Here is a 14243-nt window from a genome sequence, read left to right as displayed (position 1 = left end):
GCGTAAAAGAGAACTCTTTCTCTTTTATTTCCAAAGGCCCTTGAAGTTGCATGACTTACACGAATATGATATTTGAAGAGCTTTACTGGAAACATAAACACGTAACTGAAGAAAAGTTTGAGAAAACATTGTATGCGTATGAAAACATTGTGCTGCAAAAGTGCTTTCAAAATTAGATGCAGGCAGGGGCGTTATTTAGGGGGCAGAAAGGGCAATTGCCTCCCAAGAGTTTGAGAACTACATATACTTTATTCGATTGTCTATTAATATACTAATACACAACGTGAAAATCTTATGTCTGTGGTGCTCTTGTCCCCCTCAAGCGAAGTCTGAAATGACGTTCCTGGATACACGGAAGAGGTATTAAATTAAAGGGTATTAGAAATGTCCACAGAGAAAGATGCAGACGCCTTTGAAAAGATACATGGAATAATTAGACACATTACAAGACATGACGAGTTATAAAAATAACAGACGAACAGAAGAAATGTACTCAAAGGAAGGCTGTAGTTGAAATATACGAACCAAGCAATACAAGAGATATGGAAAGAATATGAATCTAGAAAGTATGATTGAAGAAAGAGAGCGACATGGATGACAATTTAGCAATTGAAATTTTGAATCTTTAACTGCAAAATTGAAAATTAGCAATAATATCAAATTATATATATATATATATATATATATTTATATATATATATATATATATATATATATATATATATATATATATATATATATATATATATATATATATTGAGGGTGTTTTCAAACAACACCGGTATCAGAAAACAAAAAATAAAATAAAGTAAAATAAAATAAAATAAAAAATAAAAAATAACTCTAAAAGTCCATAATTTCAAAACTGTTGGTGGTATCTTAGTTGGGTCAAGACTTCACTTAGAAACTAGTATGTGCCCTATCCAAATATCCAAGTTTCAGAATCCTGTGGTACTTCCTCAATATTTTTAATAGAGCTAGAGTAGTATGTATGAGTACTTCGAATTATATGGCCGAAGCCAAACTCCTTCTTTAAAAATTGCTTCTTGAGTACCTTTGGACTCTGAAACAAGTATTTTTGGATAGCGAACGTATTAGTTCCTAAGTGTAGTATTGAGCCGACTACGGAAGGTCCCATAGTTTTGGATGTATGGAGTTTTAAAGTTCTTTTTTCATATTTTCGGCAGCCTATAACTCCTAAAAGAAGCATTTGTGCACCCAGGATGGTCTATACTTTTTGTTTTGTTTTGGCGTCATGAATCATCTCCCATAAGTTGTTGTTGTGTTTTGAAACACCCTGTATATATATATAAGATTATATAATTCTGAAATTGATAATGAAAAGCTGGACCAAATATTCCAAACTTTCAATAAATAGAACATTTTTAATATTAAGCGAAACTAATATTTGAACTAAATACAGCTTTATTAATTCTACCATATGCAAATCGATGGATAAAAGGTACGAAAGAAAGTTTTCTGGAATTTATCTGCTTTAAGCAATTTGTATATTGAGAGTAAAATCTGATATCATTCTAACTAAACATCATACACACCTCTGTGCTTAAATGTACTAAATTAAGCGCAACTGGACAGAGGAAAAACAAAACCAGTATGCGTGAGTGACTGGATTATTACATATTTTTGAAAAAAGATAGTACGAAACAGTAATCTATAGAAACTTGTAAGCAATTGGAGAATGTTTATCACGATAATGTAAAACAAGAACATAAGTGATTTTAAAGTTCAAGTTTATTCTACACATTCAAAACGAAGTAAATGAGGTACTGTAATACATGTATTGTTATTCCGTTACTTTTTGAAAAGTTATTTGTTATTATTTTTCTGTCCATTTTCTTTCTTGTAGTAACCATGATTATGATCGCTTCTTTCTAACACATTATGTGCACGTAATACATACAAACATTCAACAGAAAACAAATAACAATAAACGTAAATGGATGGATTTATGTGTGAGCGCATCCTCTGTATCTTCTTACTGTTTTATTTTGTGTTTGATACTATTTTAACACATTCATGACAGAAGTTGATTTAAATAAATTGTAAAGTGATGTTGCTTCTCCGAGAGAATGTAACAAGAAAAAAAATAAGAGAAATTGAGATTTACAATCAGTCGAATGAGAAGACAAACGAATGGCAACACTAAGAGAAACCAGGAAATGGACGTGCAAGAGAAAGACAAGATAGGAACATCTAACACAGTGAGAATGTACATGTATATACATACACAAAATTGTATATTACGACGTAGCGTATTCGACACTTTACTAAGTTTGGGGCTTTCTGATGAAGCCAGACGTCCTCCATTCTGTGTAGATAATTACCTTATATAACGAAATATCTCACGCTTTTTGTGATGAAGTGCAGACGCCTCTACGAGAACAGACAGTGTGATGTAGTTGATCATCGTCGTCTTTTCACTCTCTTCTCTTCTTTTTGTTCGTTTTTTTGTTTCGTCTCTTCTTCTCTATATACTTTTTTGTGTATAGTACTGTATATTTTCTGAAAGCCCATGAATATTGATAACGTAGTCAAGATTTTGCCTCTTGTAAAATACAACACATCATCGTTGTGTCTTTCTTTCTTAATAACAGTCTGTCTTTCTTTCTTTTTCTTTCCTTATTTCTCTCATTCTTTCTCTCTCTTTGTCGACGCTGTCACTTCACACTTAGTTTTCTGTTTCTGCCCGTAAAATAACAAGGTTCATTATTACACTGTCTTCTTTAGAACTACAACTTTTTTTCCCCCTTTCTTTTGCGTTCATTATATAAATGCAAGTCTACTAAGCTCCTTTGAGCGTATGTATGCAATTTTCTTTATTGAATGTCGTGTAACACATTCACGTAGTTTTACAACCCACCTGCCACAAAAAAGTGTTAAATTATGCTACAATATTGTATTTTTACTTTATAATGAGCGAAATACACATGTTAGTAATTGGTTATCATTGTGCACAAATTATTAAATATTATAATAATTTAATTTATGGTAAATTAACCTGTAAAATATTTAAAGATAAAGTACAGAAGAGAATGGTACAAAATTAATAGTATATTATTCATAACATTTTTATAGACATATAGGGGGCCTCATAGCAGCCCCTTATATATATATATATATATATATATATATATATATATATATATATATATATAAGGGGCTGCTTAAAATTTGTAGCCCAACACAGAGGGCGTACACCGCTAATGATAAAATTTTACAACTATTCAAGACACTGCACCACGGAAGTTCAATACAGTTCTTTGCACGGTACTGTAATTTTTTGCAGACGAGTATGAAAAATCTGAAGACTGTTGCTCCTACCATTGTTCCGTAGCACTAATATCCTCCTTATCAGATAAAAATGTCGTGGGTTCAAGTGGTAATTGAATTTGGGGAGTAAGTAATAGTATTACTGAGATAGATCTGGGGAATAAGAGGGCGATTGGAAAATTTAAACTCTAGCTCATACAATGCCAGTTGCGTTTGCAGTGCTCGATGGACTGGGACGGAAAAAGGAATAACATGTTTTTCTCAATTTTCCGCGGCGTTGTACTTTCAATTTGACTTTCAGCTTTGTGAGACATGCCTGATCCTTGGACAGCTAATACATGAGCACTATTACATCATCACCCATAAGAATGTTGAATATACTTTCTCAGCTGACTTCTGTGTCTTGAACTTCTTGGGGCGAAGGGAACCTGTGTTGTCAATCTGATTGTCGTTTCAGTTCAAGATCATAGATGTGCAATTATGTTTCGTCCATGGTTACTAATACAAACAAAAAATATTCGGCATTGTGGTCAAAATGAGAGATGAATTCTCTTGTTGTCCTCAGTTTGTCATGCTTTTGATCTGCTCACATATCTTAGGAACTGGTTTTGCCGAGAGCCTGCGCATTTCCAAGTTACTAAGAATTATGCTACCGACTCGTTCCCTAGAAATGAACACAATGTATGCCTTATCTTTTGACGAGATTCCACAATTTTCAAGAATAATACGAGTATCATTATTTTTATCCACGGTTTAGGAGACAGTTACTATTTTTGGTCTTCGTGCACGCCGATTATCATCTGTTGAGAAATCTCCACATTTAAACTGCGTCACCTATTTCTTCACCACCCTTCATATGACGGAAAGAGTTCCGTAGTATTCCAGTTATTTTATCATAAATTTGCTTCGGTGTTTCCTTTGGTGGAACAAAATTTGATAGCAGCTTTGAACTTGATGTTCGTGAAATTCGCCGCTCAGACATATATTATCATTTGTGTGGATTGAAGAACCCAATAAGAATTTTGTTATTGATATGAAAACGTGTATTTTTACACACAGATATATGTTACACACAATTTCCTAATTCTTCGTTCACTCCTTCTATTCTGGACAACGAATTTTTCAGCAGTCGCTCGGATATTATATGCATACTGCACTACTGTATGCACGAAGATTACAAAACTGGGCTCGACTGAAATTCGACTGCATTTTCATGACACAGATCCTTGCCAGAACGTTCATAATGCGCTGTTTGTGGCGTTAATGACAAGGAAGCGGGACAGAAACTTGACGAGATAAGAAAAAGCTTGGGAACAATCAGGCAACGAGATCACATGTATATGATAGATTTTCAAGAAAATATTGAAACGTTATTTTTTCATTAAAGAACATCCGTGTGACAAAAATAACGTTATTCAATGTGAATGAATCCCTTAAGCTGAGATACTGGGAAATCATTTACAAATATTATTTTGTAAGGCAAAAAAGCATGAAATTCAGAGATATCTTTAACCATGACCACAACTTATGTAAAGAGTCAGTTTTTTTTTTTTTAGATATTATTTCCAAGAGTGAAATAATAAATTCATCACAGTCAGAGTTATAACATTTTGAAGCTTTCTTTAATGGTCATCAAAATTGAGCTTACAGAAAGATATGCGTTGTCCTATTCTCTTTCGGTAACACTTTCTCAGGAAATAACGGCAATCACTCACCGTCTTTTTCTGTGTAGAATGATATTGACTTTGTCCTAAATCAATGCAGATTATTATAGATTCTTCTGTCCCAGATAACTGTACCAACCACATTTTGGTTGGAGACTTCCAATTACAAATACCCTAACCTCCTTTAGTTGACGTGAAACTGATTATGATCACTCATGTCCGAAATTTTTGTCGCATGTCTATAATTATGTTGTTCCAGAATATAATTTGATAATGAATTCGCCCGGTATTTCTTATAATGTTAGTATAAGTGTATAATCGACAAAGACATGTATGTGGCCAATTTCATGTCAAAAAAGCAGTAAATAAGAAGAATAAAACGGAAATTTTTTTTTGTTCATTTAGCAACATTTTGTCTTACTCATTTTAGCATTTTTGTGGGTATGAAAATTACCACAAATATATATTTCCCGATTATATACATAGTATCAGTATTAACAGTACCCTGCAAAATCATTATCAAATTATATTTTTCGATGAACACAGTTATAGATATGCGACAATAATTTTGAACATGAATGTACATGTACCGTTAAACCAAAGAATCAGGAGATTTACTTTCCAATACCTCGAGTCTGGAGACGGTACCGATCAAGTCGCCTGCAATATTTGTGATTGGGTCGTATAGCTTCTCGTGACGTCTGAACGTGTTTAACTGCCTAAACGAGACCTTTTCTTGAAGAAACATTGGTCGGTATATTAAGTCTCAGCTTTCAGACTCGAGACTCTGAGACTCACTGTTCTGTCCCCACTGGTGGTTTCGCGGAGTTCCGATGGTAGGACAGGACTCCCAGCTGTTTCATGGACGCCGGGCGATATAAAGGCTGGAGGTAGTATTTTCATTACTTCTAGTTTATTAAATGAAGAGTTCGAGGGAAAACATTGATAACCTTCATTTTAAAACCGCGTGAGTTAGTTACACAAAAAACGATGATAACACTCATGTGAGCTGAATTGTCGAAAGAGTTCAAGTTTGAAACATCATATTCAGTATGTTATTTTCTTTATCTTGAATTGTTTCTACTATTCAGCACACATGAGTGTTATTATTGCTTTTCTATAACCACACAGAGAAAAATCCGTTCTCCGGACAGCGGTATATTGTACAAATATACGGAATTCTCTTGCTTACTACAGAAATCAGTACGGATCATACGTTATCCGTATGCTACATAGGCACTACCTTTAGATGTTACATCATGCCGTTGCAGGATGTCTGACATCTAACAGTTTTCCGTATATCACATACATATACTTAAGCTACCTTCGTCGGCTATATGTTTTATACTTTCATTTGTATGTGAGATCCTGACCGCCTACATTGTTTTATACAGAAAGTACGTATAGATGGAACACTTATAAAACATGCGTTTTCAGTTATACGTCTGCTGTAAGTTAAGTCCAAAAACTATAGGAATTACGTATGTAACCTATCTTTTTAGGCACGCCACCTACAATTTTTTATCAGTGCAACTTACGCGGTTTTAATCATTGTTTTCCCCCGAACACTTCAAATAATATACCCTTTTTCTCGTAATATTATGCAAGCTATAGTTTAATGCGTTATCTACTACAAGAGACATCGTGGAGCATTTTCTTTAAACACCTTCATATAACTAACTAACTAACTAAATAACTCCATGGCCTATGGAACCCGGAGGTTCAATGCCGTGTTCACAAAAGCTCTCCACTGACTTCTATCCTTAGCTAACTGCATCCAGTTTCTACTTTGTATTCCTATCTCTGCGAGATCCATCTTAATATTGTCCTCCCATCTGCGCCTAGGTCTTCCTAATGGTCGTTTTCCGATTGGTCTTCCAGTCAAGACTTTGAAAGCGTTTCTACTTTCTTCCATTCTAGCTATATGACCCGCCCACCTAAGCCTCCTAGACTTGACGACTCTAACAATGTTGGGTAAACCGTATAAATTATGTAGTTCCTCGTTATGTAGTTTCCGCCATTCACCATTCCCGTTCCTCTTGGGTCCGAATATTCGTCTCAGGATCTTGTTCTCAAATACTTTCAGTCTATGTTCTTCCCTCAGAGTAAGTGACCATGTTTCGCAGCCATACAAAACAACAGGCATGATTATCGTTTTGTATATTTTAAGTTTCAAATTCCTCGACAGAATTCGTGACGACAAGAGATTTTGAACCGAATAGTAACAGGAATTCCCTGCTTTTAGTCGACATTTAATTTCTTCGTGGATATGATTTTCCTCTGTTAATGTTGATCCTAGATATTTGAAACTATCCACTTTATCAAAAGTATTATTTAATATCTTAACGCATCTATAATTTGCTGTATTACGGTTCCGACGCACTTCCATGTATTTAGTTTTCTCTGCATTTACTTCTAAACCCATGTCCCTGAAAGCATTTAATAAGATCTCTGTATTTCTCTCTATTGTTCTCCTATCATCCCCTATTAAATTTACATCGTCAGCATATGCCATAACCTGGTGAATACCGTTCAACTCTAGGCCCTGGTTGCTATCTTTGATTTTCCTTATGGCGTATTCCAGAACAAAGTTAAATAATAATGGCGACAACACATCTCTTTGTTTCAGGCCATTTTCGACGTGAAAGCTCGTGGACAAAAATTTTCCTACCCGGACTGTACTTTGAGATTCATTTAAACATATCTTAATTAATCTAATTAACTTTCTCGGTATTCCAATTTCTGTAAGAACGTTGTATAATGTTTCTCTCCTAACCGAATCGTAAGCTTTTCTAAAATCAATAAATAGTTGATGCACCGGGGTATTGTATTCCCACTTTTTTTCGAGTATTTGGCGAATGGTAAATATTTGGTCGATAGTTGATCGATTTCGTCTAAATCCGCACTGATAATCTCCAATAATTTCATTTGCGTATGGGGTCAGTCTTACTAATAGAATATTTGAAAGGATTTTATAGGATGTTGACAGAAGAGAAATGCCTCGATAATTATTACAGTCAGTTTTGTCGCCTTTCTTGTGAATTGGAACAATGATTGATTCTTTCCACTCTTGTGGCAATTCTTCCTTGTTCCAGATAAGGAGGATGAGTTTGTGTATCTTGTTCCACAATTTTTCGCCTCCCGCTAAAATTAACTCAGCCGGAATTTCATCTACACCCGGAGATTTGTGTTTCTTTAATTTCATTATAGCGGTTTCTACTTCTATTCGGTTGGGTTCTGGAATATACGGTTCTGCGGTGTTATCTCTTTTTCTCCACGCACACTAGTTTTTGACGACGTGTTAAGCAAGTCGTCAAAGAGATCTTTCCATCTAGAAATCTTTCGTCAAAGATGTTATCCGTGTCAGTGAGAACTGTACCGTCAGATTTCTTTAATATATAAGCACAAGGTTGATAGCCTTTCTTAAATTCGTTGATTCCCTTATACATGTCCCGGATGTTTTTATTTTTACTATTATCTTCAAGTTCAATAATTTTAGCTTTCAGAAAATCGCGTTTCTTTGTTCTAAAAGTTTTGGAAGTTTCCCGCCTGATATCTGCGAAATTTTGTGTAGTTATTTCATTCGGATTTTGTAGCCAGCGTAATTTTGCCTGTTTTCTCTTCTCTGCCTGTTTTCTCTAAACACCTTCATATAAACGTATCAATGTAAAGGTGGAAATTTTAAAATTGAACGTCAATGTAAAGAAAATAGTTCACAGAGTTTATTTTTCCACTTATGCAAGAATCAGTTTTCTTTTACAGTAAACTGTACATTAGTCACGGCATTTGGTAAATTAATTGTAATATATAAGAGACGATCTGAAGTTGTTTAATCGATTTTTATTCTGTATAATTATACGGATACACTGTTTAGCTTATCATATCCCTTGATTACGAATTCTGAAACCGTCAGTGTTCGTCCTCGACATCTGTAATAATTTTCGGCAATATTTTGCCTCATAGGCCGAGTGAATAGTAGTTCCAAAGAGAGGAAGCTACAACGATATTGTATATCTCCTTTGTAATTTCTTTTTTTTTTTATATCTTGGTTTTGGGCAACTGTGCTTAAAAGTACACAACCTGTCGTGTAGAAGAAGAAGAAGAAAAGAATTTTTGTTGTTGATACTAAATATAAAAGAAATAAGATTTAATCTTAGTAGCTGGAAATATATGTTGATTTTATATGTATAATAGGTACTCATAGTTACCATTATAGCAAATAATTGTTTATTAAAACGTTGCTATGACAACAGAAAAAGAAAAGTATAATTAATGGAGTTTTGAGAATAAAAAGGTAATAGTGATTCTATGTGGCGTGTCTGATTTTATGTAATTTCCTCGTGTTGACATAATTTTAAAATTTTACACGGATTGTGGCTGGAATGTAACGTAAAATATACCGGTATGTATAATATAAATTAATCGTTACATTTTATATGGTGGTTCCGATACCGGTATACGTTACAAATCATTATCATCTTTGGTCTACGTTCTCGTTACTGGAGGAATGAGTATGAAGTTGTTCCTTAATAAATAATCAAATCTAGTAAATGATGAAAATAAAAAAGTTGGAATATATAAATTGATAGTTAAAAGAGTACCAAGTTATATGCATCCGATTGTTTCTACTCTCCACGTCTGTATGTCGAAATTATTATGACTAATTGTGCTCTTCATTAACAATGACGGCAATTATTATTTTTCTCCAAATTTATATATGCCTCTCTTCCATCAGTCAATCTGGGCATGAACATTTTATCTAAATACCGGTACTTCTATTGTTCAACTCAGTAAAACAAGAAAAAAAATAGGAACATTTTAATATATCACACATAAAATTGACGCCATCAATGAAAAACTTATAGTTTTTTTTTTTTTTTTAGCAATTTGTTAACCAATCAATTAACATATATTGAGTAGCATCCTTACAGGCCTCTCGTTTCTTAGTTTGCAGCAGAACTCAATTTCAGCTCGAACGGCTGAGTATTTTTGTTATAGCGAAAATACATTTGTTATTCTCTGGAAAGAGTCACACTGCAGTTGAATCAATCATGTTGTGATATATTTATTAATGAAACGTCTTCTTTTGAAATACAAACAAATTTATAAGGTGTTTTGGGGGAAATTATGTCCCAAGAAAACTTACCACAAAACGTAAACTACCCCTTGCGGATTTTTCTCTAATAACTCTATTAATAACATATGCCACATACTAGAGTTATTAATGAACATATTTCTTTATGTATATAAACAGAATCTTGTGTCATTTAAAAAAATCCTTCAAAATGTCACCCCCAAAGGATAAAGTAACCCTCCTAGACTTTTTCAGGATAAATTAGTTATGCTATATTTCTAGGTTATTAAGAAAGTATTTGTTTACAAAGTGTGAACAAAATTGGATCAGTCGTTTTTGAGATAATTGTTCAAAAAGAACTCACCCCCTCATGAACGGCTCAGTACATAAATCAATATAAGAATGAACCAAACCAACATTTATGATTTTTTTTTTCTTTTGTAAAATGACACACATCAAGTTTTGTGAGACACGAAGTTAACGACAATATTGTGTTTGCTACGCGTAGATATACATTTTGAGATATTTATACCTGTCAAGCTGTTGCCTACACTTGCTATATTATAAATAAATAGATGCTTTTGGAGAAACTATACTGTGTAGTATAGTTTTTCTCATTTTTCTCATACTTACTTTTTCTGACTGTGTCGTTTTACAAAAGTACGATTCATATATCGTTCAACTCAGTAAACTAAGTTTTCATTTATAGCATACGAATGAGAGGCCATCTATGTATGAGTTAGTTTTTTTTTTTTCGATTTATTGACCACTCCTTTAAGTTATATCCAGAGTCCTTTCAGGTCCGACAATTTTTAGTTTCAATTAAACTTCTAAATTTCAGCTCGAGTAACGCAATGTATTTTGCTTCAGTGAAGCATAATTGTTAAATCTGCCATTACCTAGAAGCAAGCACGTAGCCAGGATTTCGTGATAGGAGGGGTCCGTGACGAAATACTGTGGTTATCATAATATGGGTCGATCATTCTAAACCATTTTACTGGCAACATACATTTGTTCGTTTAGCCAGGATTTCGTAATGGAGGGAGGGGGGCGTGACATGAAATACTGTGGTTACATATCAGGGGTTCGATCAATCTAAAGTATTTTACTGGCATCATACCCATATTGGTTTGTTAGGAAAATAAGGATATGCTAGTAAGTATTTTAATAAAAAAAAGAACTATGAAGAAACCTCGAGTAAAAGAATATTAAAAAGTATTAAAAATATAGTCTTCGGAGATCATTCGAACTCGGTTCTTCTTGTCTTCTATCTTCTTTCTCTTATTTTCGTATAATGCCGTCAAGGATAGCAACGAGATCTCTTTCGGCAGTAAAGACATCCTATAAAAAGGATTAATGTTGCTGCGAAATTTAAAATTTCTTAAACAAGTGTAACTGGAATCTATGTTGCCAGGCTCATATTATTGGTGATTGTGGGCATTTCTTAAGTTTTACTTGAAACGAGAGTCTATCTGATCGAACTGGTTTATCGATCATTATGGAGGATTAGCATGGAGCCAGATGGAATTCGGAATACTCAGTTATAATAATATCAATTTTCAACCTGACCCTACTCCCGTTTCCTCCACACAAAGCTCCTCACACGAAAGAATAACCAAACGCTTGCTGTAACTTTATATTTTTAAAGCTAATTCTTTCTTTTTCTCGTTTCTTTTTGTTTCATTCTTTATTTTTTTTCGTTTCTGGTTCCGAAGGGGGGGGGAGGGGTCCGGATCCCCCGGACCCACGCCTTGGCTACGTGCCTGCCTAGAAGCATTCTCCTTGTAGTAGCGTCGATGAAACTTGTGCAAATGAAATCTGTCTGTAATGGAAAACCAAAGTACAGGACAACATAGGAGTACGATACTTTCATGAAAGAAAGCGCAATATCTAAGCCTCAGAAGTAATGTAACATACGTTGCGGGTTATTAATCACAATTGTGGTTTAGACTAGCATCCCATTGCTTCACCAGCTTGGACTGTGCATTGAATCATCCACCACTGTACTTGTTATATCTTCATCGCTGCGAAATATTTCCTTTTTAATAACTTTTTCAAGGGTCCGAACAAGTAAGTCTTGGCTAATGGATTGGCGAAGCGGAACTGAATATTTCGAGAAGATGTCTATAGCGTATTCTCAGGACAGATTTGAATCTTCATGCTGACATAGTTCAATTGACTCAAGAACGGAAGACCACCAACCACGTATAGAAAGAGAGTTCGTTGAAAAAATTCTGGAACCGCAACAAGTGGATGCTGATTTTTTCGTGAACAAAATCATTGTCATATATGAGGGTCATTTTCATCTTGATGACTTTGTTAATCGACAAAATTGTCTCATTTGGGATTTAGAAAATCCCCGAGTGGTTGTTGAAAAACAAATATATCTACAACGTGTCACTGTTTGGTTCGAATTTTGGGCTGGAGACATCATCGTACCATTCTTTTTGGAAAATGCAGTTGATGAGGCATTAATAGGCAATGGTGCTTGCTATGACGACATGATAAACCAGTTTTTTTTGTGCCTAAATTACAAGATATCCAACCATACATAACATTACACTGTATACTGAATCAACAAAAAATTACATTTTTTTAAAATTTTAAACCTGTATTTTCTATCAAAATTAATTCTTGTATGAATTTACGAACGCCCTTTACTTCTGAAAAAAAAATGCATTTAAAAATTCGCTTTCGTTCACGAGATATCTAAGGAGTAACGGAAGGAAGAAAATTACTGTTACCTGCTAAGATTAACAGACTGACTACATTAATTAACTCGGCCAAGCGGGCTGCTTTGGCTCAGTGGTAGAGCGATCATCTCTGGTGCATGATGTCCTTGGTTCGATCACATCTCACGGTAAGTAAGCTTTCTGCTGGACAAGCACTATATGCGTGAGTTTTCTCGGGATTCTCCTATTTCCACCCACTTTCAGTAAACCCTTCCATTCATTTCTCATCATCACCGTCTCCTTTAGCCTAGCCCGCATAACCCCGGGACGTAAAACTTAAAGATTTCAATTCAAGTATTTTTTTTTAATTAACTAACTCACCCAAGGTAACCGCTCTAGCCATCTATTGCCAATAAAGAATTCAACAATTTACTTTCGTTAAAGAATAAAAGAAATAACAGACGTACTAATTTTTCAATGTTACAGGTCCCACCTGCCTGATCCTAATATAAAGAACATATACAGGGTGTTTCAAAACAACACCTACAAAATTTGAGAGGTGATTCCTGACACCAAGATAAGACAAATAGTATAGACCAACCTGGGTGCACAAATGCTTTGGTTCTTTCGGAGTTATCGGTTGCCGAAAACGTGAAAAAATGAATTTTAAAAGTCCATACCTCCCATACTATGGGATCTACCGTAGTCGGGTCAAGACTTCGCAAAGGAACTAGTATGTGTCCTATCCAAATATCCAATTTTCAGAGTCTTGCGGTACTTCCGCAACAATTTTGATAGAGGTAGTTGGTGAGTATTTCAAATCATATGCCCGTAGGTAAAGTTTCTGTATAAAAATTGTTGCGTGAGTACCTTAGGATTCTGAAACGTGTATTTTTCGATAGCGCACATATTAGTTCGTAAATGAAGCCTAGGCCCGACTACGGTAGGTCCCATAGGTTTGGAGCTATGGACCTTTAAAGTTAATTTTTTTTCATGTTTTCGGCAGCCTATAACTCCCAAAGTAAGCATTTTTGCACCCAGATTGGTCTATACTTTTTGTGTTATCCTGGTGCCAGGAATCACCTCCCAAACGTTGCTGGTGTTGTTTCAAAACGCCCTGTATATTATTTTTATATAATAAAAATAAAATTAAACTTACAATCAAGTAGCTGTGGAAAAGACGCGAGGACCCTTAAGTGAAGAAGAATAGACGTTTAAACCGTTTTATAATTTATAATGTTTATACAGTAAGAAGAAACATCTTTTCCCCTAAGATACAGTTTGCTGATAATGTTAGTGAGAAATAGCCTCTTTGCTTGCACACATACGGTCGACTACAAAATGGACCAAGAAAACAGATGGTGAAGATAAGAGAAGTAGGTCGGACTTTACAGAACTTTTTTTTCCTGGAAACACACAATATGTGCATTTCTTTATAATGCTTAGCAAAGGAAACATTATACGAGCAAAATAAAATAACTAAAGTGTTGTATAAAGTCAAGTGGTGCAACATGTCTATAATAAATATTACTAGTTAATTAT

The sequence above is a fragment of the Thermobia domestica genome, chromosome 10 (genome assembly GCF_964235325.1).
Source record: "Thermobia domestica chromosome 10, izTheDome1.hap1.1, whole genome shotgun sequence".
Classification (NCBI taxonomy): Eukaryota; Metazoa; Arthropoda; class Insecta; order Zygentoma; family Lepismatidae; genus Thermobia; species Thermobia domestica.
The sequence above is the reverse complement of the archived record's forward strand: the minus strand, read 5'-3'. Positions refer to the sequence as shown.